General features: G+C 31.7%; 1 pseudogene; it reads left to right on the top strand.

Moving 5' to 3' along the window:
- The window catches only part of LOC144369707 (cadherin-19-like), a 43107-nt pseudogene extending 18307 nt beyond the window's left edge, over nt 1-24800 (top strand).
- Nucleotides 24801-26809: the final 2009 nt, after the last annotated feature.

Genomic DNA, 26809 nt, shown 5'->3' with positions numbered 1-26809 from the left:
TTCCTTTCGTGTGTGCTCAATTGTACATTAATCAATATGTGCATCCCCAAAGTAAAGGACAGTGGATCTAGGATATTTCTGGAACTTGAAATATTATATAATTCTGGAACAAAATGAAAGGTCAATCTGCTACTTAAAAGAAGTCATTTTTATCAAGTCCTATTGAATTTTTTTATTTAAATGGACAAAAGTAACTTTTGTATGATAGTAATTAAGTAATTATAATATCATACACAGATTCTCACGCAGTAGATCTAGTGTAGGAAAGAAAGAAAAAAAGAAAAGGTTCACAGTCACTCATTTCTGCTACTTACTTTTACTTCTCTGTATCTCACAAAATTTTTTTGCAGTGGAGGGCAAGGTATTTCTTTTTAACCATGTCATTTACATATTAAAATCCTCTCTTGGGTTTGATAATGAGTTATGCTTGTTTAGATTTAGCATACACCAATTTAAATGTAAAGCTGTATTAGTTTCTTTTTCCTATGACTGTGGAGTTCACTAAATATGTGGACGTGCCATTTTTAAAATCAGCATCTCATAAGCTATGCAGAATATGCTTTTAATAATTTACCTGGTGGCATAAAACCATGTTATATATCAATGTGATACAGCAAATATGATGATATAAGGGGGATCTTTTCTCTTGGTACAGATATTCTATTACTGGAAGTAAAGAGTTTACTATCAGTGACAATGGCACAATCATTGTCACTAGCACACTTGACCGGGAGATCAACGCATGGTACAACCTAAGTGTCACAGCCACAGAAAGATGTAAGTACTAATTTGGAAACCATATATTTCATCACGGTGGTCTTAATGACATTGCATTATCCCTACACCTGAGGACAGAGCTATTTTTAAATGTTGTTGAAATTTGTAGTTAAATGATGTTTGATATGTAAGGTTACATACATATATATTATTTGATCATAAATTATTATGTATTCATTTCTATTAAAGCTTTCTTAAAATGTTATGACTAAGTATTTTCTAAACTGTTTTTACTTATTATATAACAATAAATAATGTTTAATGCAAAGATAATTTGGAGGAAAACACAACATATAAAACTTGAAATTTTATGCCCTGACAATCATATGCATTGAAATATTTTCATTTTAATAAATAAAAACTAAAAATATATTTCTACAAGTTTTTGAACATATATTCTGTGTGAGTTTATTTTTATATTATCATTTTAATTAAAAAAGGAAAATCTTATGTAATTTCTAAAACATTCATCTGAAAAGACAGTTTCAGGTAGCAAACTCAATTCATGGTATTGGTTCCCCAGATTGTCAATTTAGAGAAGTATGTAATTAGTTTTATATACTTCTTTATGAAAATAATAATAAAACTATAAGATCTGAACTAAAGTTTTAGGTTTATAATGATTTATATTTGTTTAGTTCAAACATAACTAGCTTAGTCTATCAGTTCACAAGTAACTCTTCCAGAAAGCAAATAAGAAATGCCTCCATTTTTACCTGTGTTTAGGATAAAATGTTAGTGTTAATTCTTTTAGAATTTAGACATTTAACATAAATCATAGTTCAATATTATTATAGTACAGAATATGGAGGATACAAATCATATTCATCACCTGTCTGCATATCCCAAAAAGAGTGGTCCCTTTTTTAACTAAACTTACATTTGCAGTTGAACTGATGGTCAGATCTTACTAATCATTAACAACCAGTTGTCTGCTTGTTTGTTTCAGCGAAAAGCAGATGATTTCATTGTTAAGGTATAAAAGTGGGTAAAATAATACCAATTTACCATTTGAATAGTGTCCATAACATTATGAGTGAATCGGTTATTCAATCATCTGACATAAAGCATAAAGGAATAAATACAACACAATAGGAAAGACTGTCAAAATCATCACCATTATTTGGTACATGAATTTAGTGTAATACTGTAGTACAGCACAGGAGTGAAGCTGTGAATTTGAGATGTTCTAGAAGGCATCCTCCTTTCTTATAATCGATTTTACATAGAATTTTAACAATCTTATTCACTTTTTTTGTATTCCTTTGAGGCTTTAAACTTTAGTCTACCTTATTCCTCATGTTATTGAACAGCTGCAGGTGATATGGCAGAGTGGAAAGTGCTCTCACATGTTTTTTTTTTTTTTTTGCAATATGTTGAATAACTCTGCAGAAATGTTGCAGCAGGACTTGGGTCAGGATTTGAATTTTCTGTCTAACTAAACAATAAAGGACGAGGAGCAAATGTTACAATGGAACAAATGCCTGCTGCTGCAGAAGAAATGCCAAGGCTTTTCCTGTCAGGAAGCACAAAGGTGTTTATTCCGAGAGCAAGAAGCTTTTATTCAATGCGTATTTATTTCTGAGAACAAATTATTCATAATGTCACTCTCTACAAAGCTATTGTAAAAAAAAAAAAAAGAATCCAAATCAGGTCGAGGGAAGACTAGATTCCTCAAAAAATATGTTTATCTATAAAATTGCTCTCAGCTATTAGATGATCAAAATTTATTGAATGTATAGAAATGTTTTGTATTCAAGCTTATTTTGTATGTTAATATAATGCTTATAAGAATATATAATTTCTTTTCTTAACTTAGATGTACCATAATGTGAATTACTAGAAGGTAAACTCTTTAAAATTTATAGTTTGTACTTTTAGATATAAAATGCTCTAATCTTGTATGAATAAAAAGAATCAAAAAATAAATGAATGCAACAAAAATTTCCAGATAATTTAATTATATACTATCAAATTAGCTATATAATTACTTTTTTATCAGACAAATGCCTTTCTATGATAGAAGATCCCTACTGGAAAATTATCTAAGCATTTTTTGGTTCAGCATTGTAAAACAAAACAAAAACAATAATACGTATCTTTGAGTTATAAGATACCTGCTATCCACAAAAGTCGTTACTTCAACACTTGTATGTTTACATATGTACTATGAATAAAGTGCATAATCTGATCAACACTATAATTATGTCATCATATATTCTGTTCAAGGGTGATATTAAAATATTTAAAGACCAGCCCAGTACAATGCAGGTACTCAGACAAGACTTCAGCTCCTAAGCTGCATTGGTTCCACAACTGATCCACAGCCCCTACAGCATTAAGAAATAGCTCCATATGCTCTGCATAATTCACATGTTTACATATGTGTGTGGTAATGTACATTATTCAGTTAATAGAACATAAAATTTATAGTTTAAAAGATGGCATATTCCAATGGCTCACACTAGAAACTATAGATATTACAATGCTGTGTATGTTGAAGAAAATAACCAAACAGCAATGATAGCAGAAACTGGGAATCATTTGAGGCACATCAGGGAAAATGTCTTCATCTTGTCACTTCTGAATCACATTTTCACATATTAATTTATAAAAATTATAGTTTGTGGCTAAAAAGATTGAGTTCTGTGAAACTGCATATTATAAACATTTTATTAAGTATTTTACAGATTAACATCTCAGCGATTTGTTAAACTATTTTATGTAACATCATTTTAAAATTCACAGTAAAATTTGAGGTCAATATTATTTGAATTTCACACACACACACACAAACACACACACACACACATACACACACACACAAAACTGCAGCCTCTGTAATTTGCTTTCCCACCCTCAGTGATAAATGGATAGAACAATCACAATTATATCAGATTCCAAAGCCTGTTGTCTTAATCCTATGCTACATTTTCCCATATTAATAGAGCAAATGAAAGAAAGTATGTGTTTCACTCAGTGTTTTTAAATTAACTATAAACACTATACTCCTCACCAGTCACATTTTTACATTTTTAAACTTGCAAGACAATTATATTTAAATGCTTTTATTTGTATGAATGACTCAAATGTAGGGTCTCAATTAGCCCCCATTGTGTGGCTTCCTTAGAACCAAACTTGAACAATCTATGAGAACATTTAGCCAAATTCCTGTCACTACTCTCTGAGGTGTCTCATTTCTCTCCAATATGTTGTTTCTCCTATGTTCTCAAGTGAGTGAAACATGTATCTAGTAATACTAAAATGATTCAAGGGATTTAAAAAAAACAATTAAATACCAAATATGTTTTAAAGACTTTGGGCTTGTCTTTCCAAAATATGCTAGAAAATCTCTTACAAAACAATTGTCTTGGCTGGGGATGTGGCTCAGTGATTAAGCTCCCTTGGATTCAATCGTGATACCAGGAGGAAAAAAGAAAAGAAAAAAAAATTTTCTTGAAACAATAAAACCAAAATACATTTATTTTTCAGTTATACTTATATATTTGAAAATAAGGAATATAAATGCAGATAACATAAGAACAAAGGAAAAGAATTGGAAATGTTTGAATTCTCCTGAGAAAAACAGTAAGGCTTCAGGTTGAATTTAAGGGAAAAAATTAAAACATGAGATTTAATAAAAGTAGACATATAATTTATATACAAAATCATCAATGTTGAAATTGATCATCTGAAATAAAGTATCAATATTTTTAAAATATTATATTTATTTTTAAAATAAAATATAATTTTAAAATTATTGTACATTGTGGAACATTCTATTTAAACAAAACAATTTTTGTTTTTAAAAGGTGCACCTAAATTTTAATGATTAAGAGAATTGATTGGTATATATTTTGGGGATTGAACCTAGAGGCGCTTAACCACTGAACTTCATCCCCAGCACTTTTTATATTTTATTTAGAGATAAGGTCTTGCTCAGTTGCTTAGAGCATCGATAAGTTGCTCAGGCTGGCTTTGAACTTGCAATCCTCCTGCCTCAGCCTCCCAGGATTACATCATACACTACTGTGCCCAGATTGCCTTGTATATTCTTATACAAATATTTCTACATTAACTGAAATCTCAGGCAATGCTGAATGGTAAATGGTTTCTCAATCTTCTTTCAGTGAAATCAGGGAAATTAACAATACCTACATTCATCAGAATTAGGTGTGTTTATATAAATACTAACAGCAATTACAGGAATGAAGCAAGCTGACCTTATACCTACTATTTTCCCACTATGACCAACATCCAGTGAAAGACACTTAGTAAATATTGCTTGAGGAGAAGGTGTGAAACAGAAATTTTCCTTAGCTATATTGTTGAAAAATACATGAATCATTTGCAGATCCTGTCCTCATACAGAGATCTGGCTCTTTGGTTTTTCAAGTGAAAAAAAAAAGAAATATACTGTGTAGTCTTGAAGGCAATTTTTCATGATTATAAGACATTATTATACTTATTTTTTCATTGTATATTATTCAACTCATAGACAATGTTCAACAGATTTCTTCAGTTCCTGTGTATGTACAACTTGTACATACAAGTTCTAAATGTCAATGATCATGCTCCTGAGTTCTCTGAATACTATAAGACTTATGTGTGTGAAAATGCAGACTCTGGTCAGGTAAGAAAGCTTCCTAAATTACCGAAGTCTGAGTAACACATCACTGTTTTATATACTATACATAATGACTATATCACATATAATACTAATATTCATATGATATTATATATATATTATACTATAGTGATTCTATATTTCACATATTAGACATGATTAATATTTTATATGCTGTACATAGATTTTTTTATATACTTTTTTTTTTTTTTATTGATTGTTCAAAACATTACAGAGCTCAAGACATATCATCTTTCATACATTTGACTCAATTGGGTTTTGAACTCCCCAAATACATAATACAGACTCACTTCTGTTACATACTCACATTTTTACATAATGGCATATTAGTGACTGTTGTATTCTGCTACCTTTCCTATCCCCTACTATCCCCCCTCCCCTCCCCTCCCCTCCCATCTTCCCTCTCTACCTCCTCTGCTGTTGTTCAATTCTCTCCCCTTTTTTCCCCCCCACCCCCTTGCCCCTCATAACCTCTTATAATTTTGTGTATCACTGAAGGTCTCCTACCATTTCCATATGTTTTCCCTTCTCTCTTCCTTTCTCTTCCCCCATTCGTCTTAGTTTACTGTTAGTCTTTTCCTCATGCTCTTCCTTCCTGTTCTATTCTTAGTGGCTCTCTTTATATCAAAGAAGACATTTGACATTTGTTTTTTAGGGCTTGGCTAGCTTCACTTAGCATAATCTGCTCTAATGCCATCCATTTCCCTGCAAATTCTATGATTTTGTCGTTTCTTAGTGCTGCATAATACTCCATTGTGTATAGCTGCCACAATTTTTTTATCCACTCATCTATTGAAGGGCATCTAGGTTGGTTCCACAGTCTAGCTATTGTGAATTGTGCTGCTATAATCATTGATGTGGCCGTATCCGTATAGTGTGCTCTTTTAAGGTCCTCAGGGAATAGTCCAAGAAGGGCAATAGCTGGGTCAAATGGTGGATCCATTCCCAGCTTTCCCAGGAATCTCCATACTGCTTTCCAAATTGGCCTCACCATTTTGCAGTCCCACCAGCAGTGAACAAGTGTGCCCTTTTCCCCACATCCTCGCCAACACTTATTGTTGTTTGACTTCATAATGGCTGCCAATCTTACAGGAGTGAAATGGTATCTTAGGGTGGTTTTGATTTGCATTTCTCTGATTGCTAGAGATGGTGAGCATTTTCTCATGTGCTTGTGGATTGATTGTATGTCCTCCTCTGAGAAGTGTCTGTTCAGGTCCTTGGCCCATTTGTTGATTGGATTATTTGTTATCTTATTGTTTAATTTTTTGAGTTCTTTGTACATTCTGGATATTAGGGCTCTATCTGAGGTGTGAGGGGTAAAAATTTGTTCCCAGGATGTAGGCTCTCTATTTACCTCTTTTACTGTTTCTCTTGCTGAGAAAAAACTTTTTAGTTTAAGTAGGTCCCATTTATTTATTCTTGTCATTAACTCTTGGGCTACGGGCGTTCTATTAAGGAATTTGGAGCCCGACCCCACAATATGTAGATCGTAGCCAACTTTTCCTTCTATCAGACGCAGTGTCTCTGTTTTTATATCTAGCTCCTTGATCCATTTTGAGTTAACTTTTGTGGCTGGCGAGAGAAAGGGATTCAATTTCATTTTGTTGCATATGGATTTCCAATTTTCCCAGCACCATTTGTTGAAGATGCTATCCTTCCTCCATTGCATGTTTTTAGCCCCTTTATCAAATATAAGATAGTTGTAACTTTGTGGATTAGTCTCTGTGTCCTCTATTCTGTACCATTGGTCCACCTGCCTGTTTTGGTACCAGTACCATGCTGTTTTTGTTACTATTGCTTTGTAGTACAGTTTGAGCTCTGGTATCGCTATACCTCCAGATTCACACTTCCTGCTTAGAGTTGCTTTTGCTATTCTGGGTCTTTTGTTTTTCCATATGAATTTCATGATTGCTTTATCTATTTCTACAAGAAATGTCTTTGGGATTCTGATTGGCATCGCATTAAACCTGTAGAGAACTTTGGGTAATATCGCCATTTTGATGATGTTAGTTCTGCCTATCCATGAACAGGGTACATTTTTCCATCTTCTGAGATCTTCTTCTATCTCTCTCTTTAAGGTTCTGTAGTTTTCATTGTATAAATCTTTCACCTCTTTTGTTAGGTTGATTCCCAAGTATCTTATTTTCTTTGAGGATATTGTGAATGGAGTGGTTTTCCTTATTTCCATTTCAGAGGTTTTGTTGCTGATATACAGGAATGCCTTTGATTTGTGCGTGTTGATTTTATATCCTGCCACTTTGCTGAATTCATTTATTAACTCTAGTAGCTTCTTTGTAGATCCTTTTGGGTCTGTTAAGTAAATTATCATGTCATCTGCAAATAGCGATAATTTAATTTCTTCTTTTCCTATTTTTATGCCTTTAATTTCTTTTGTCTGTCTAATTGCTCTGGCTAGTACTTCGAGAACTAAATTGAATAGAAGTGGTGATAGAGGACATCCCTGTCTTGTTCCAGATTTTAGAGGGAATGCCTTCAGTTTTTCTCCGTTTAGGATGATGCTAGCCTGAGGTTTAGCATATATAGCTTTTACAATGTTGAGGTAAGTTCCTGATATCCCTAGTTTTTCTAATGTTTTGAACATAAAGGGATGTTGTATTTTGTCAAATGCTTTTTCTGCATCTATCGAGATGATCATATGGTTCTTGTCTTTAAGCCTATTGATGTGGTGAATAGCATGTATTGATTTCCGTATATTGAACCAGCCTTGCATCCCAGGGATGAATCCTACTTGATCATGGTGCACAAGTTTTCTGATATGTTTTTGTATTCGATTCGCCAGAATTTTATTGAGAATTTTTGCATCCAAGTTCATTAGAGATATTGGTCTGTAGTTTTCTTTCTTTGAAGTGTCTTTGTCTGGTTTTGGGATCAGGGTGATGTTGGCCTCATAGAATGAATTTGGAAGAGCTCCTTCTTTTTCTATTTCTTGAAATAGTTTGAAAAGTATTGGTATTAGTTCTTCTTTGAAGGTTTTGTAGAACTCCGCTGTATACCCATCAGGTCCAGGGCTATAGTGATTCTATATTTCACATATTAGACATGATTAATATTTTATATGCTGTACATAGATTTTTTTATATACTTATCCCACTTTGAAATGCTCTCATAGACACTTTAATTATCTTAATTACATGTTTCTGTTTTGTGCTAAACATAATAGTATATGTTTCTTTTTATTTAAACAATTTCTAAAAACAAAGATTATTTTATTTTAAAAATTTCTAAAGACACTCTGTAGGGCACTCTGTATGATACATACCATAGCTTGTTTTTCAAATGGCCCCTAATTCCCCAAAATTTTATAGTCTTATTTTCAGAAATACAGAAATCAATATATTCTAAATGACATTAAATTTCTCAATGAAGGGAATTGGAGACCCTTTGTATTTTACAAAAGCAGGAATTACATTTTTTACCAATCAGGAGTAGTAACCAACCTTATGTTTTACTTTTAATTTTCTAATACAGTAGCAGATAGGAATATCTTAAGACATAGGTACATCATAATTGTTATTCATTTTTCAACCATAAGATACTGGAAATTGTCAATGATTTTTAAACTGTTAAGTGAACTATGTTCAATTATGTTTATGCTTGAACCATTTTATCCTGAAAATCTGAAATCTTGTAATTTTAAGCATATATTTTTTAAAAATACATGATTATAAATATGCAAATAACCTTTTAAATTTATTCATTTTTATGGGTTAAAAACCATAGTTTTTGAGAAAGTGTAAGATATAAAAGTTCTGAGTTTCTCCCTTGTGCTATACTGCCCAGAAATATAAAATTTAACAAATTTAGACATCAGGGACATATGTGTAGACTGGTAGAGATCATTAAAATAAAATAAGAAAAGAATGCAAATGTACTGGAACTCACAATTCCCAAGGAAACTAGGCTTACATAATTTTTTAAAAATTTATATTATAAGTGGATTATTTCACTTGTAATTTATATGCTGTACATAAATTTTGATGTTTTCAAACATTTTAAACACATCTGATTTCTTGAACAGAAAGACAAATATATTAATGAGCTTCGAAAAATCACTTTAACTAGTTTACATCTAATTAATGATTCTTTAAATATAGTAAGTCTGTTTCCTCAAAATTTAAATAATTTGAAAATAATCAACATACCTTGCAATTTTCTAATCAATACATATTAAATTTATGCACTGAACATAAATCATATTTTACAATGATTATAAGTATAATTAAATTTTAAAGTTACATATTTCAACTTTCTAATTACAAATTTTAATTGAAAAAAATATTTTTAATTGGTACCTAAAACATTAAAAATGTGCTTTTTTTATTATTCTCTAATATATTTTATTTGTTTTTAATATGTGTTTTTAATATATTTTCCCAATAACATTAAGAATAAAAGAGTATCTATTAACTATTTTGAAATACTAGAGCATGTTTTAAAGGCAACTTTTTGTAGTTTACATGCTGGTAGTTTGGTGGTCTGTGTCTTTTATTATTATTATTTATTTATTTATTTATTTATTTTAGTTAGGTATATATGACGGTAGAATGCATTTTGATTCATTGTACAAAAATGTGCTCATTAATTAATATAATATTATGCTTCAATTAGGTTAAACACATATGTCTTCAAACATTTATTATTTCTTCATGGTGAAAATGACAAGATTTTTTTCTAGTTTTTTGAAATATGCAGTATGTTAGGATTTTAAAATATATAACTTATATGGCAATAATTTCATAATAGCTGTGAATGTATTTAAATTGTCACCTTTATAAGAAAAACTCTAAAAATTTTAAAAAGTGGTTTAATATACTTCATTTTTCTATATAACTATGATGCCCCAGGTGGTAAGTCATTTACCAAGTAAGACTGCATTTTCAGTGCTTTCAGCTGAGCCAAGATCACTGAGCAGAAGACTTGGGAAGACAGCACAACTTACACATTGGAGGCTTGGGGTCTAGGCCAGAGTATTAGATTTGGCTGATAAATATTTGTTGACTAAAGATAGGTGATTCTAAGGACCACACTGTATTTTTTATTATAACTCCTCTATTGTTGTTTACAATAAAATTATTAATAGCTATGTTAATAGTAACCCTTTTCTACTTTTGCACTATGTGTAAATGAGAAATATACATTTGATAGATTGGGTTTTCCTTTTTCATTGCATTGGAGTTCATGTGTAGCTCTACCACCTGAGTGGTTTACATATTCTTTTCCAAGATTCTGGTTCATAAGCTACAACTCAGAAGTCAGTGTATTTATATAAATAGGAGTAATCACATTTTTTTGAGAATGAGGGTACCACTTAGTGACAGTGACACCATGCTCATCGGTGGCTTTGGGCCATAGACTGAAGTGAATATCCCACTTATGTTTAGCAAAACAGAATGGCTCAAAACAAGATATTTTGTAATGAAATTTTTCTTGTTTAAAGACTTATAGGATGATCACTAAATTGTATCTTATCCATATAATTATACTGTTTAACTCAGTATAATTATATGGATAAGATACAATTTTTAATTTGAGAAAAGTTAAATGGTATAACTTCACCTGAAGTCTCATAATCTGCATCTTTGCTTTCATGGTAAACTTTACCTTGAAACTTTTTATGGTATCCTGAGCCTACAGTGTTAGTTTCTACTTTGGTATTCATATTCTGATTGACTTAACATTTGTGAAATATCTTCCCCTCTCAGTTTTCTTTTCCCTGTGCTTATGATAAAATAAAAAAATTCTGAAGTTTTAACTTCTTACAATGAAAACTCAAATCAAACTAAAATGATAGTGTGTCAGTCTTTTTTTAAATCTCTTTGAGAGTTAAATTAATACTAGGAGCAACACAATTAAAAGAAGAATATTATGGTGAAAATTTATTTCATTTTTACCATTCTGGTAGGCCTTTCATAGTACAAGTTTTGAAATGTTATAACTCTTTAGAAGCACATTTGAAAAAAATTATGAGCAATGATGAAATAATTGTTTTAATGATGAAATATCTTGACAAAGTTCAAAACATATATCACTGTTTCCATAGTGTCTTAACTTTTAAAAAATTTGCAATGTACCCATATAGTAATTGAAAAAAGAATTAACATTTTTTTAATTAAAATAAGTTAATTATTCTTTTTTTATTCATTGGAACACTTGTAAGAATGAAAACAAAGAAAAAGGAAAAAAAAAACTTAGAATATCAACCTCTACATCTTGGTAGAACTTTTCAAAAGAAAATTCAAATACTAATGTTTGGTACAACATACTATAAAGGTATAGCCAAGATTAAACCCTACTAAGAAAGGAGGGTTTTGAATTTAAGGACATAAGAGTTCTCCTGTACTCTGATGAAAGTTTAAATGTAAAGTTACACAGAAATATCCATAAAAGAGCATGCTTTTTTCTAGTTTACAGATGATTATACCATGCCTCAAAAAGGTTTGACTTTCCAACTCCACATAATTTACAATGGATTAAGTCAAGCCTGTCCTATGTACTTGTCTCCAAGAGGGGAGTTAATTGTAACTATTTTTGCCATAGTAATCTTAATAGCTATCCTTAAATTATTTTCATAGTGGAAAACAAACATGAAAATAAGGGTTTTCTCTATTGATTTGTAGAAAGAATTATATTCATGATGTTGAGGTCAAGAGTCAGTTTAATTCTCACCTCTTGTCTGGAATAATCATAATTCAAACTCAAAATGTCACATGGATCAGCCTTATTTTACAATCAATTTACTTTAAGGAGGAAGGACAGACATCATCAAATAATCATGAGGGGGACTTTCAGATGTCACTCTCAAATTATCTCAGTTTTATAAGTATCTGAAAGAATGTTACTCCACTCAAAACCAAAGGGAAACCTAAATATGTCTCCCTCCCGCTGCACTACAGGTGATGGACTGAAATCCATGTGCAGGTGATTTAAGTGCTACCACTGTACATGACAACAAGGACTGTATTTCGTGTTCATTGAAAAGCCTTATTTTCATAATCTAGGCATTAGTGCTATGATGTCGACAAGATTGTCCTTGTTCCTTTCATGTGTTTCTTTAGAGGTTAATAGTAGATTCAGACTAACTTGAGTTCAGATTTTTGTTTTGAAATGTTCTGACTAGGTTTTCCGCAAGTAAAATCAAAACCAAACACTGAATAACAAAATAGCCTTTGAAAGAGCCACTAAAATCTTACAAACATGCTATTAATCTCTTTCTCCCTCCTACATTTAGATAGTAATATATGAACAATTTATTGTTCATGAAATGTATTGACAGAAATCAACATATTATTTACTTTTGTAAGGTCTAGAAATTATATTCTATTACACAGTGATGACCTATCTAACATTGTTTCAGTTAGAGTGGGACAACATAGGTGATGCTAGACCCATGGCACCTAGGTGTGTGGTCTGCTGTTCCACCTCGTAGGTATGAGAGTACTCCATCATAATGCCCCAGGGGTTAATGCCCTGACAACCCATTTCTCACAAGTCCCTGTTATTAAGAGTTATATGGCTGTATATCCTATTACATCAGAATTTTTATTGTTAATAGCATGGGGATTGAGTATTTTAATAAATTGATTTTGTATCCTGCTACCATCAAAGTATATAAAACTTGTGTAAAATGTAATTTGTATAAAAAGTTGATCTTTCTTAATTTAGGAATATTATCCAAAGTAAGAAGTGTTTTTGAATGCCATTCACATAATAAAGCACCTTAAATCCAATAAAAAGTAGAATATATTTCAAATTGGCTTCTAAATTAATAGAGCAACCAGATTAATGAGTCTTGAAGTAACACAATTTGAGGCAATTAGATTCTACAACAATCAATAAATCATCCTAGAAAATCAATTTTCCCTGATTACCTTAATGTTAATATCAAGATTATCAAATTTTTAAAACTTGTATTCACAAATAATTAAGGGAAAATTCTTTGGATAGTGAAACTTGTTCTTTCAAGATTGTGATGAGACTGTGTCTCCAAATTCTTAGCAGGAAGCCTGTTCCCTTCTGTGAAGACCAGAATGTGCTGCCAGGTGCGCTGGCATTGCATAGAAGCAGCACTGACTGCGTGGACTGCAGAGGGCAGCAGACCCAGGTTCATGTCTTTAGCCAGATGTGTGAGGGTATCCGCTATTTACAATGCAAATGAAAAGTTGTGAGTTCCTCTGTAGCATCATTGAGATTGGCTTCCACTGTTTGAGTGGAAGGATGTAAGGTTAATTGTGTGCTGAGGTTATATCTGATGCCACCCTTTAGTAAGAGTTGAATGAAGTGTTTAAGAGAGCCTATGGATTATTTTTGCAATTTCCTATGAATCTATACCTATTTCAAAATACACAGTTCAGAGAATCAATAGGTTGAAATGAAACAAAATAAAATATTCAAGTAATGCTGTAAAAAACCAAAGGAGAGTGAATTAAAGCAATGACCATTAAGATTATTAGAGCATGTGATATAAAATCCTAAGAGATATCTTAGTCAAGAGAATTGCAAACATGAATATGTTCAAAATTATAAGTTACAAATATCATCATAGGATTTAAACTTTCCCAAAATAAAGAAAGGATCTCCAGCCTATTTTTTTTTTAATATATGTTTTTTAGTTGTAGTTGAACACAATACCTTTATTTTGTTATTTATTTTTATGTGGTGCTGAGTATCAAACCCAGTGCATCATACGTGCTAGGAGAGAACTCTACTGTTGAGCCACAACTCCAGCTCTCCAAACCATTTTAAGTAGCTTTACTTATGGAAAAAGAAAAAAAAATTAGACATTTGCACATATTAATTTCAACACAAATAGTATTACAAATATGGTTGTAACAATATGTAAATTATTATTAAGAACAAGGTCTGAAGAATTAAAAGGTAATGTCTAAAAACATAATGTTTTTAGAAGGGTAGCAAAACTTAATATTTTGAATCTATTAAAATTTTTCATTATGTAATTATATTATTAATTTCACTGATGATCATTTTATTAATTGCCTCAGTCCGGCTACAGCAAAATAGCCGGGGGGTGATGAGCAACTTGTGTACATTGATACAGCAGGAGTAGGAGCCATTTATTGTAGGATAAAATCGGTATTTATACATGCAACACAGCTTATCTAATTAACATAAACTAGATACAGCAGTCAACCAATAAGGAATCTCCATACTTAATGGCTCGCTGGCGTTACTTCACAAAACACTCCCTCTGGCATTTTGCCAGGCGCCATCCAGACTTGTTTACAGACTCTAACAATTAATAACACAAAAAGTTGCATTCTAGAAAGCTCTTTGATAAAATTGAACCAAAGTTCTGCATTGTCATGAAATAAGTCAACTTTATTATTTGACTTGAAATAAGTCATATTTATTATTCACACATAATAAATATGAGAATGAACTGTTGTAACTAGTGCTAAAATCAATGATCAAAATCATATACTAAAAAACATTACTATGCTTATATTGTTTGCTTTCAACTTTTCTCAATACTTCTAGAAAAAATATTAACACTCATCAAGATGCACATGAAAGATATATGGACATCATCCTTACTTCCTCTTATGTTCATTCTCCAGATGCAGTAAATCACCAAGTTCCACTGATTCCATTTCCTCCCTGTTTTTCATATGTCAATTTCTATTTTCTTCTCACATATCCTACACTACCCAGGACCTAAGATCTCTTCTGAAGTGGATCCTTCTTAGATAGTTATGAAAAGGGATGCTTCTGTAATATCAAACTTTGCTTTTTTTATCTCACACCATGTACATGTCAATGCGTGCTAATTTTTTAATCAATTATATTTTAGTTATATTTTAATTATATATTTTTAATTATAGTTTTTTAATCAAGGCTGTACACATGAAGACAGTTTCCTGGACAATCATATTTCAGTGGTTGGTCAATGGTCAAAATAATACATAGTCCCTTTGGAAATGGAGAAAAAATATTGTTTTGGTGACATAATGTGAAGCACAGCATACCCAAGGGGAAATTGTGGGATTCACAAGCTCTGTCTCCATCTGAAGTTATGTTGAGTATTCTCAATTCATGTAAACACTTCATTAATTTCTGTATGTTTCTTATTATAAATAATTCTTGTGATTTTGATTGTTAGCATCCTTTTGGATCTCTTATCAGGAAGTCTTCAATAACAATCAGTGGGTCCCTGGTATCATGACAACAGTTTTTTCATACCTGCTTTAAAAATGTGCTCAGAAAGAGTTTTTCAAAAACTAATTAATTTCCATGGGTCACAGGACCCCAAATAAAAATGAGTGATCATGATTTTCTCCAATTTAGAACTTGTGATTTTCAGTATGAAGTTTAAACTCTGTAATATGCCATCTTAGAACATTTCATGATGCACACAAGACTCACTCTGTAGCAGGTTTTCTAATTTCAGTCTATATCCCAGGTCCTCTGACCCTATTTATTCTGAGCATTATGGACTTTAGGTGTTTTATGTATTTCAAGTTCTTCCTCAACACTTTGCAGGTTTGTAGTTCTGTTTCTCTCTCTCCTCCACTAGAATGTGAACTATAGGGACAGACAGTGCGTGTCCAGGGTCTGGAAGCACTTGGCATGTTCTTGCCAGTGGAATAGGCATCAAATGATTATATCAAGACATTAATCAGATACTTTTGTACTTTAGTAGTTTTCATTCATATGTTTATTTTGTACAACATTTATAAATTTTGAAATTATCCTAAAGGGAATTGAAATTATACATTGAGATAAAACTTTAAGAATATATAATATATAATTTTTAATGGAACATAGATTTATTTCTACAAGAAAATTGCCATTAAAAGTATGTAATCCAATTTTGTGAGATTCATTTTTGGAAATTGGGTATTTCTCTGTCTCTGTCTAGGACCAGAATGTAATACTACCATTAACTTCTCAAAAATGTTTTCCCAGTAAACTGCTGAATAGGCAAAACTAGAGCAAAAACACTACTGTCCATATTTTCTTGTTGGCTCAACTATTACTGTATTAATTTTTACTTTTAGTTTTTGAACAGATATTTTTAAATTCTTTTGAGTTCTATAGATTATTTTTGTCAGAGTGGGTCTATTTTATAATCATTTTCCCAATAAATTAGTACAGAAGATGATGGTCTAATTCAAATTTATGAATAGTTTTTTTTTCTGACAATGGGAAAGAATTTGCATCTTTAGCCTACTGCAAGGTAAAAATCAATAGAATATATACATAATCAAAAAGGCAGATGAAATTAAAAAAAACTATGTCATTCATTTATTGCAATTCCTACTTTTTCTTTGACATCTTTGTACTGAGGAACATTGCTTACTAAGTACATTTTATAAAATTAATTTATGAAAATTATTGCTCATTTTCTGTGTATTTATTCAATTTATATTTTATAATCTTTAGCAATTTACTCCTAGACTTATTTTAGAAGTAGGTTTTATTGGTAGCTGATCTGCAAGAAAAGGAAACAGAGTCAAATATATTGTTGGAGACAATAGCAGCTTCTTAGTGTAGTTGTCAAAAAATGTGTGTTTTTTGAACGAGGATAATGAAGCTAGGAGTGACATTTTAGTAAGTGGTCCTACGTATGCCTCTTCTCTGGAAAAATACACAGTGCAGTGATTATCTTTCTTCCCATGATTATCTTCAGAGTCAAACACTATTTTTACTCCATCAAATAATTAAGCGGAAACTTATGAAACTGCCAATATTAGACCATCTTTGACCCACAAACGTTAATCTCATTTACTTCTACCTATTATATCTCTGCCCTCTTGGTTTTCACGGGCTAGCATTTGGTCTGGGTGAAACTTTCCCCAGTAATTCATGTTTTACTCAAGAATTAGTTCACTTGCTCTACTTCTGGCCTAAAAATACTTCCCTGTCTTTCACAGGAAACCTAAGATTATTTTCTTGCTTTTTAACCATTATTTTTGGTCTATATCTACTCTGTATATTATAAATGTTATATTATACATTTCTCTGTATGTCTCTGTCTTTTACATAAGAAATGTCCTGGTTGGCCTTCTCTGTTCCATTTCTTTTTTCAGTAACTTTATATCCTACCTGTAAGGACAGTAGCAAACCCAGGGAAAGAGCAATGTGCCTGATAATCCTCCTGTAAATCTATTATCTCAAAACATCCGAGAATGAGATTGCATTGTCATTCTGAGCCAGCCCTTTCCTTACATAAAACTCAAGTTTAAATGGGGTCAATAACAGGATTTATTCAAAAGGGTTATGGCAAGATTAGGTGAAATAATATATAGGATAACATTGAATCCATTGATGAATCCCTATTAAAAGACTCTCTAGGCTGGCACAATATATTTCCATCATAGAGTTCACAGTACTATAGATAGGAAATTGAATGTAGTATATGAGAAAGACATGGGGCAAAATTCTACCCAGAGAGAAAGGAGAAAATTAAAAGTATGAGCTCTTGACATTTGTTGTAATTTGGAATTATTCGATTGCCTCTATTTCTAGTATTTTTAATCTTGGTGACTTGTTGTATGTTCTTAACTTTTCAACTTGTCTTTGCTTCTCTCATAAATATAGAAGGGCAGAAATGAGTCCCAAGTTAGTCAACGTAAGTAAATCGTTTAGACCTCTGGGCAATGTAACAAACAGGATTTTCTTAGACTTTTATTGAAAAATTAACACAAAGTCCTTTTCAATGTTATTTTGAAAGAAAAAATGAATATTCTCAGTGAAGAAATTTTAGTGTTGTCCTTTGTTAGAGATTTTTTGTTTTCATGAAAAGTGTACATGTCATGTGTTCAAGGTTTATTCAATTGAATCAATGATTCCTCATATGGACTGATTGGATTCTTATGTTTTAAAGTACTGGAATCCAATAAAGCATATTTTATTTGAGGCTCAATTTATAAAGCAAATAGAAGTGTAATCATGTTTGTTGAAAGGAGACAGAGTTTTGAATCCTTGCCCTCTCGGTCTACTAATACTATAATTGGGATAGTATTTTAAGTGTAATTCAAAATATATTCAAAGCCTCTGCAGTCTTCTTAAGCCTTTATATTCAAAGTGGAGATTTTCACCATGTACTCAAAAGTTTGTGTTCAATATGGAGCATCAGGTGATAAGATAAAGTATCTGGTGTCTAAAAATCTAGAGTGTATGTGATATCAAATGATGTCATAAAAATCAATTTTAGAGTATGCCATCAATCTCACCTTGCTATTCATATAAGATTACTAATATCACTTAGGACACCACCCTGTACAAATATCAACAAGAGAATGTTTTCACAAAGAAAACTTAATAGAAATATGCCAATTGGGCAATAAATTATTTGATAAGTTAAAGCACAGGATCCTTAAGATGAATTTGAAAGTGTTCATGTATACAGTTTTTAAACTTAGAAAACTTGCAAGTAGTAAAGCTGAGATTCACAGTATGAGACTTTTAGGATTTGTCCTCTCCTTACACAAAAACCTACACAAAACAACTTATACAAAAGCATATGATATTTTGAAATTAAAGTACCATCCTGATTCAACATTTGCATTTATTACTTTAAACATGGATTGAATGAAAATGTTTTCTTTTATTGTATTACTTAGTTATCACAAATTTATTATTTACTTAGGGAGGTTATGAAAAAAATATAAATGAATGCAGAGAAATAGACAAATTGCATTAGCCTCACAATGTTCTTCATGCATGTAGAGAGAAATCTGTTATTTGAAATATAGCTTCATAAATTTGTATTTGCCATCATGCAACTGAGGATGGTTTTGTCTGACACATTGTTAAAAGCACTTTAATTATAGAAAATTTAAAACACTAGCTTCTATACTCAATTTACTTCAATTTTCAGAATTAATCACAATCTCACTATGCTATTTTGACAAGCATATCTTTTTTGACAATAATGAACTACTTTACTGATACATTCATGTTTTGAAATAAAAGAATTAATTCAGAACTGATGTGTTCATATCTGCATTACTTCATCATTTTATTATCTGAGATAAATAGTGGAACATATTTTGATTGAAAACGCTTTTCTCTAATCTTTATGGGTCAAAGGAAATCATATACTTTCCCCCTAAGCTTTAAATGCTTTATTCCCTCAAATCAATTAAAAAACTCATTACTTTAGCAAATACTTTAGTAAGACAATAACTCTACCCGTTTTGAACTCAGTATAAAAAGGAAATGTATAAATTCAGCAAGTCATAATGACTAGATTTCAGAAGAAGTAAGAATAAAGAAGGAAGTAAAGAAAGAAGGAAAGGGAACATGTAGGAAAGGAGGGTGAAAGATGATGTCAAAATATAGCAACAATGTTTGAAGAACTTCCAACAAATTTAGCTTCTGGAATTCACATGATGCATTTATGAGAATGTATTATATAAAGTCATAACCCTCTTTATAAATCACAACATACACATTATTGTTGCCTAAGAAAATTTTTAATCTTCTCCATGATTTGACAATTACCCATCTGTAGTGTCCCTAATTATTTGGCTAAACTACTTAATAAAAGCTGAAAATAATAATAGCAGTGATAATTGCCCTGAATCAATACAGCAATGATAAAAGTCTATCCCTGTCTTCTCATAGGTGATTCAAACCATCAGCGCAGTAGACAGAGATGAATCTATAGAAGACCACCATTTTTATTTCACTCTCTCTGCAGAAGACACAAACAACTCAAGTTTCACAATCAGAGATAATCAAGGTAACACCATTCAGTCATAATGATTTTTTGACTCATTTTTCATAAATCACTTTTTTATTTTAATGGAACTTGAGGCATTGTTTTTCACACTGCTTTTAATATCATAATGTCAAGAAATAAAGCAAAAGAGTAATAATAAAAAAGTAAAAAAAAAAAAAAAAAAACCTCAGAGTCAAGTTCTGAAAATACTGGCCACACTTCCTTCTCACTGCATTTTTTCAAATTAGAGGTGGGTTTTAAAAGTCACAGTGGCTATAAGCTCTTTTCTGTCTGACCCGGCAAACTTCATTGCAGTCCTGGATTCTCGATTCCTTCGTTATCTTTTTCTTTTTACATTTATATTTTTAGTTGTAGTTGGACACAATACTTTTATTTCACTTATTTATTTTTAATGTGGTGCTGAGGATCAAAACCAGGGCCTCACATGTGCTAGGCAAGTGCTCTACCACTGAGCCACAACCTAGCTGTTCATTCATATCTTAATCTTCAGTATTTGTCTGAAGAGAAAAGACCCTTAGTGTACTGTGAGGTGAGCTGTTTTTGATTCACAAATGTTTAAAGTCATCAATAAGGAGTTACAAATATATGAAAGTCGTTTATTTTTTTTTCTTTTCCCTCTAAACAAAATTATTTTATAAATCAAAGGATAAAATATTCTGGAAGGATTTTGGGTAGAAAAAGAATTTCTCTTCCTTTTGTGTAGAAGTGGATTAATTATAGAAGGCCATTCTGCTCCTTTTAAATTTGCTTTAGGAAGAGATATTTGGCCATAATATAGATTTCTATTTAAACCTTTCTTTTTACCTCAAATATATAAGCCACACAATATCTATGACCAGATACCTGAGCCGTTCCTCCCCACCACTGGGTCTAGTCTCCAATTCAGAGATGCCTTTGGTGGGAGAGGGAACAGACACATGTCTCTATTTTATTTGTATCAAATTCTTAGTGAAAGTAGTTCAAATATATTTAGAAAAAAATCCCACAAATATCAAATATAATATGTCTTATACATCTTTATAATAATTCAAAATATATTACTGAGGCAAAATAAATATAGCAAAACCTAAAGAATACAAGTTTGGTTTAATGTTTGTAGTCCCAAGTAAGGTAATAAAACACATTGAATTGAAAAGATGAGAACTGTTTCTCACCACTTAAATCTGCCTCATACATAAATTTCATGGGTTTTATGGACTTCAAGAGCATTATCTTTTTAGCATTGAAAAGATGATTTGGAAAAAGTTTTAACTACATATGCATTTCAAGAAGATTTCATTTATTTGCACTTTACTATCATCTTATAAAGTAGACTGATGGATTCAGAACATACTTAGGTATGCAAAACTATTCTGAATAAAAAAATACAGAGGAAATATAGATCTAAGACCCAAAGAATCACATTGATAAACATCATTCAGAATATTTTGGGACTTGAGGAAAAACAATTTTACATTTTGAGTATGTGTTGGCAATTTTCATTAATATTTTGAGTGGCTTCTCTAGATAAAAATTGTTTGAAGATTCTCTGAATTTTAAAAATAAAATGAGTGAAGTCAAAATCAGATATCCTACTATTATCTTTCCCTAAAAGTATAATCAGTTCTTTTTTCTATTTAGAAAACCTACTATTTGAGATCACATGCTTCAATAGTTATATAATAGAAAATCTATGTATTTCTAAGATGTATGAAAATAATGGGCTCTAGATGTTAGAAAAAGCAGTGTTAGTGCAGTTGATCCAAATAAAACTGGTAGCATCTGCATAAAATTAATGCTAGTAACGCCTATAAATGCTCATATGTGGCTATAGAAATGTTTGCTCTGCTCTGCTTTTATTTTCCATATTTCTCAAAAACGTTTTGGAACTGATTTAAATAATTCATCTCATTTCACAATTAGGTAATGTCAAAGCATTAATTAATTTTCAGGGAACCTTCAAGTTGTCTTTTAATCAAAAATTTTCTCTTTTATTTGAACTTATTTAATCATATCTCTATAGTAGTGGCTCTAATACACAAGATGGATTGATTTATTTTATGTTGTTGATAAATTTTGGTATCTTGTTTTAGATAACACAGGTACAATTTTGACTAATAGAAGTGGGTTTAGCCTTCAAGAAGAGCCCAACTTCTTCATAACCATTTTAATTGCGGACAACAGGATCCCATCACTTACAAGTACAAACACACTTACCATACATGTCTGTGACTGTGATGACAGTGGGAATACACAGACCTGCAGTGATAAGAAACTCGTGCTTTTCTTGGGACTCAGGGTCGAAGTAATAATTGCTATTCTGATCTTCATTATGTTAATATGTGGTAAGTAGTGCTGAACTGAACATATCTCCACTTATTAAAGTAACATGATAAATATATAATTATGTTACAGCAGTATGGTTTAACTGCTATTCTAAATGTATTATAATTTTTAAACCAAATAGAATAAATGAAAAATAGAGTGGACAAATCCACATTTCAAACCAAAGATCACTGACCCTTCAATTTTAAGAGTATGTGTATGTATGCCAGTTTATAAATGTTTTGACATATGCATTGCACAAATATAAGATATAAAAATACCTAAGAACAATTGGGCACTTCTGTTGTCCAGAAAATTGTCCTCATGCCCTGCATGTGTTACAAAATTTTATCTTCATAGAACCTTATGAACTAACAGTGGTTATGGCCACCTTCCCTGTCCTACCTGCTTCCCCAACCCTTTTAGAGGATTTTTGCATCTATGTTTATCAATTATGTTGGTCTGTAGTTTTCTTTTCTTGCAGTATATTTGTCTGGTTTCAGTATCAAAAAGTGTTATTAGCCTCATAAAATGAATCTGGTAGTATTCCCTCTCCTAATTTTTCAGAAGATTTTGAGATTTACTGGAATTACTTCTTCAGTTGTTCAGTAGAATTCAGCATTGGAACCATGAGGTCCTAGACTTTAATATGGATTTTGATTATTGATTCAATATGCTTACTACTTATTGTTCTGTCCTGATTTCCAGTTTCTCCTTGGCACAGTGTTGGTAGCTATATATTTTTAGGAATTTATCTATTAATTCCAATTACTTGGTCTGTGATAGTTTACAGTATGTTTTATTATCCTTTATTTTCTGATATCAGTTATGATGCCTCATCTTTAATTTCTAATTTTACTAACCTGAGACTCCTCACTGTTTTCTTTTTGTATAAAATAGTACCAATATATTTATCTTTGTGAAAATTCTAACATCCCTTCATATGTGTTTCAAATCCTATCCCTGATGTGCTGAAAAGATATGTAAATCCAAGGATGTAGAAAGGTTAGTTAGTTAGATGTGCACACACACACACACACACACACACACACACTCACACACACAAGCATGCACCTGCATATGCACACACAGTTTTTCTTCTAATTAAAGTGTTCTGAAATTCTTCTGTTTCTACATTTTGCTAAAACTATTTTGTGTAATAAATATTGATCTGCACAAACCAGTATTATGATTCAAATGCAAGATAGTTTGGAGTTTCTGAAATTAATGTGGTATCATGGGGCCCAGGCTCTGAAACAACTTTCTTAATTTGAAGATGACCTTTCTGTCTCCTAGCTGGGTCTTTCTGGGGATGTGATTTAAATGCTTTTAGGCTTTACTTTTCTCATCTTAAAGGAATATAACATATATGTGAATTTAATAAGAACTAAATCAATCAATAAATATAATTTTTTAGAAGAACCTGACATATATTTTGTGGTCAATAAATACCAACTTAGAAAATAATCATGTCACAGAATGTCCCCTTAATGTGGAATATCAAACTGTCCTGTTCTGAACTTATTTTAACCGGACTCATTGTCACTAAGTTTGCCAAGTGTATTCAGATTGGAAAAATGCTCTATTAATCTACTTGGTTCCATTTTAATATTTGAGAAAAGTAAAATTTGAATTCTAAATTGTTCACAGAAAACAGTTCAATGTATTTTCACAGTGTTTTCCCTCTAAGTCATCAGCAAGAATGTTTGTTATCTTCTTCCTTATGTCATTTTGCAAGTCCAGTTTTAAATTACTTTCCTTCACGTTATCTTCAAAATCAAGGTTGTGTCTGGAGCTTTTAACAAGCTCAGGATTGTGGAGTTCATTATGCTCTGTGTGTGTTCATTCATATTCTGATACATTTTCTTCATCAGGGTTTATATTTTTGATGTTGGCACTTAGACAACAAAGAAAGCAGATCCTCTTTCTTGGAAGAGAATATCTTCTGCTACGATGATGAAGGAGGTGGAGAAGACACAGAGGCTTTCGACATTGCCGAGTCAGAAGCACCGCTGTGATGCGGGAACACAGGGCTCCGAAGACCACCTCGCAGAGATCCGGAGCCTCTACAGGCAGTCTCTGCAGGTGGGCCCCTACAGCGCCCTCTTCAGGAAATTCATCCTGGAGAAGCTGGACCAGGCGGACTTGGACCCCTGCGCCCCACCCTTTGACTCCCTTCAGACCTATGCCTTCAAGGGCCTGGGGTCCTTGGCCAGCTCCCTGAGCTCCTTAGGGTCAACCGACACCGATCAGGATGAAAATTTTGATTACCTTAATGAGCTGGGACCTCGATTTATAAGATTAGCATGTATGTTTGGTTCTGCAGTGCACTCCAACAATTAGGACTTTTTACCATAAAAAAATTCCCAAAGTGCTAATGCCCATTTGAGCAAAATGCGTTGTGTGGTCTGGCTTTCTGCAGCGTGGTGAGCGTGCGTTTGTAGTTTTCCGATGTCCTTGAGTACATTGTCCTTAAAGAAAAATGTTGGAAGAGATGCACATAAATAGACCTCAATTGCTAGTGCAAGCCAGTGCCACCTCATGACTGCAATGTTCCTCATAAGATCCATTATATCCAGGGCAAATTCTCAAAGTGTTTATTTGCCTAACCTGAGAAAGAGAATCAGGCCCTCCAATGTTGTTTCATTCGTTCAATTGTTTTATTCCCGCAAATTAAGAATAAAGCATTGATGAGTGAGGTTCCTGATGATATATATAGAGAAAATTTATCATCTGGAGAATCTGATGGTTACATAGACATGTAAAAACATTTATGTTACATTAATAAGCGGGACTGTGAAAGATTCTATGAATCATTTGGGTTTGATATTTTAAAATTCTTGCCAAGAAGGCTCTTTAAACCTCATTTAAAATTTGTACATATATTTGATATAAATGAATTACTCAGATTTATATAAGTTTGTGCTGTTTTCTATATTATAGTTTGACATTAAAGAGGTGCAGGAAAATATACTTTGGAATTTTTCATAGATTATTTTCATATTGCAACCGAATATATACTTTTATCATACCAAAATACAATGGTGAAAAGCATTTCAACATTTACTTATCAATAAATTTAAACTTTATAAAACTGGTATAAAATATGAAAAAATTTAAATAAATTTTTATTTCTACTAAAAATGAGAAATAAGTGAAAGGATTCATTTTGATGCAAATTTGAACTCTTTTTAAATATTATAATAAACCACACAGACTCATACCACTCATATTATAAAGTGTGATATGATTCTCAGCATTTCCTTTTCTATTAACAGCTTGCAATATAACTGATGTTCACTGCCATTTTTTAAAAATAGAAAATGAGGTGCAATAGTTACTTTTATTGTGATATTGTAAAGGAAATAAATTCTAAGCCATAATATTATACTATAAGACAACACAACACTTTAATTTCCATCAACTTGTAAATAATGGCCCTTATGATATCCAAATCAAGATGGACTTCCAAAATTATAGTTTGAAATTAAAGCACCGAATATGGTGCTCTTCAAAATGCTTCATATGAACTTTTTTTATTAATAGCATGTAAGACTGATCTGAACCAAATTGGCAATAGATTCTTAAATCAAAATCAAATATTTCAAGTCATTTTGAGTTTTGGTAGGGTAGTGGAATGTTTATGCATTTTCCCTCTAGACTTTGAAACTTGAACATCCATAGTTTATAATTAAAAAAATTATTTTTATCATAAGAATCTAGGAATCATTAAGTTGGTGACACAGATATCATTACTTTACAAAAAGATGAGAAAATCAGATAAGAAAAATAACAGTTTAAGAAGCTAGTATAATTGAATTTGAAGATATAAGATGCAGTAAATTCAAATGCATTAGCATCATTATGAACTAAGGAAAACATAAAAAACACTGAACACAAATATTTTTAAAAGCTAAAACTTGTAAGTAGAATAGCAATGTATCAATTGATAGAAAGCTTGTACTTCTATCATACTGACATAGAAATCAGAAGTGTGCTTAGGGCAATGATGGTGATTGGCTCCAAGAGGGCTTGCTCATCATGTTCACAAAGCAGGGTGATGTCATCTTTGCTGCAGAACTGGAAAGTGTGATAAACAATGGATGAATCAACCCATGGAAAACAGGTTAGAAAGACAGAAATGGGGTCTGTGGGGATCACAGTTGGTTCTGCCCTGGATGAAAGGCTGGTGTGTTTGGAATAACAACTTATAAAAAGGATGCAATATCTACAATAATAGATATAATATTTGTGTTCAGTAACACTAAGCAGTTGTCTTAAAGCAGGTTCTGGATTAGTTGATGTTAGGATTGTCAACTACAGGATTCACTGAAAAGAGCATCCGCACCTGG

The sequence above is a fragment of the Ictidomys tridecemlineatus genome, chromosome 13 (genome assembly GCF_052094955.1).
Source record: "Ictidomys tridecemlineatus isolate mIctTri1 chromosome 13, mIctTri1.hap1, whole genome shotgun sequence".
NCBI classification, from domain to species: Eukaryota; Metazoa; Chordata; class Mammalia; order Rodentia; family Sciuridae; genus Ictidomys; species Ictidomys tridecemlineatus.
The sequence above is the reverse complement of the archived record's forward strand: the minus strand, read 5'-3'. Positions and strand labels throughout refer to the sequence as shown.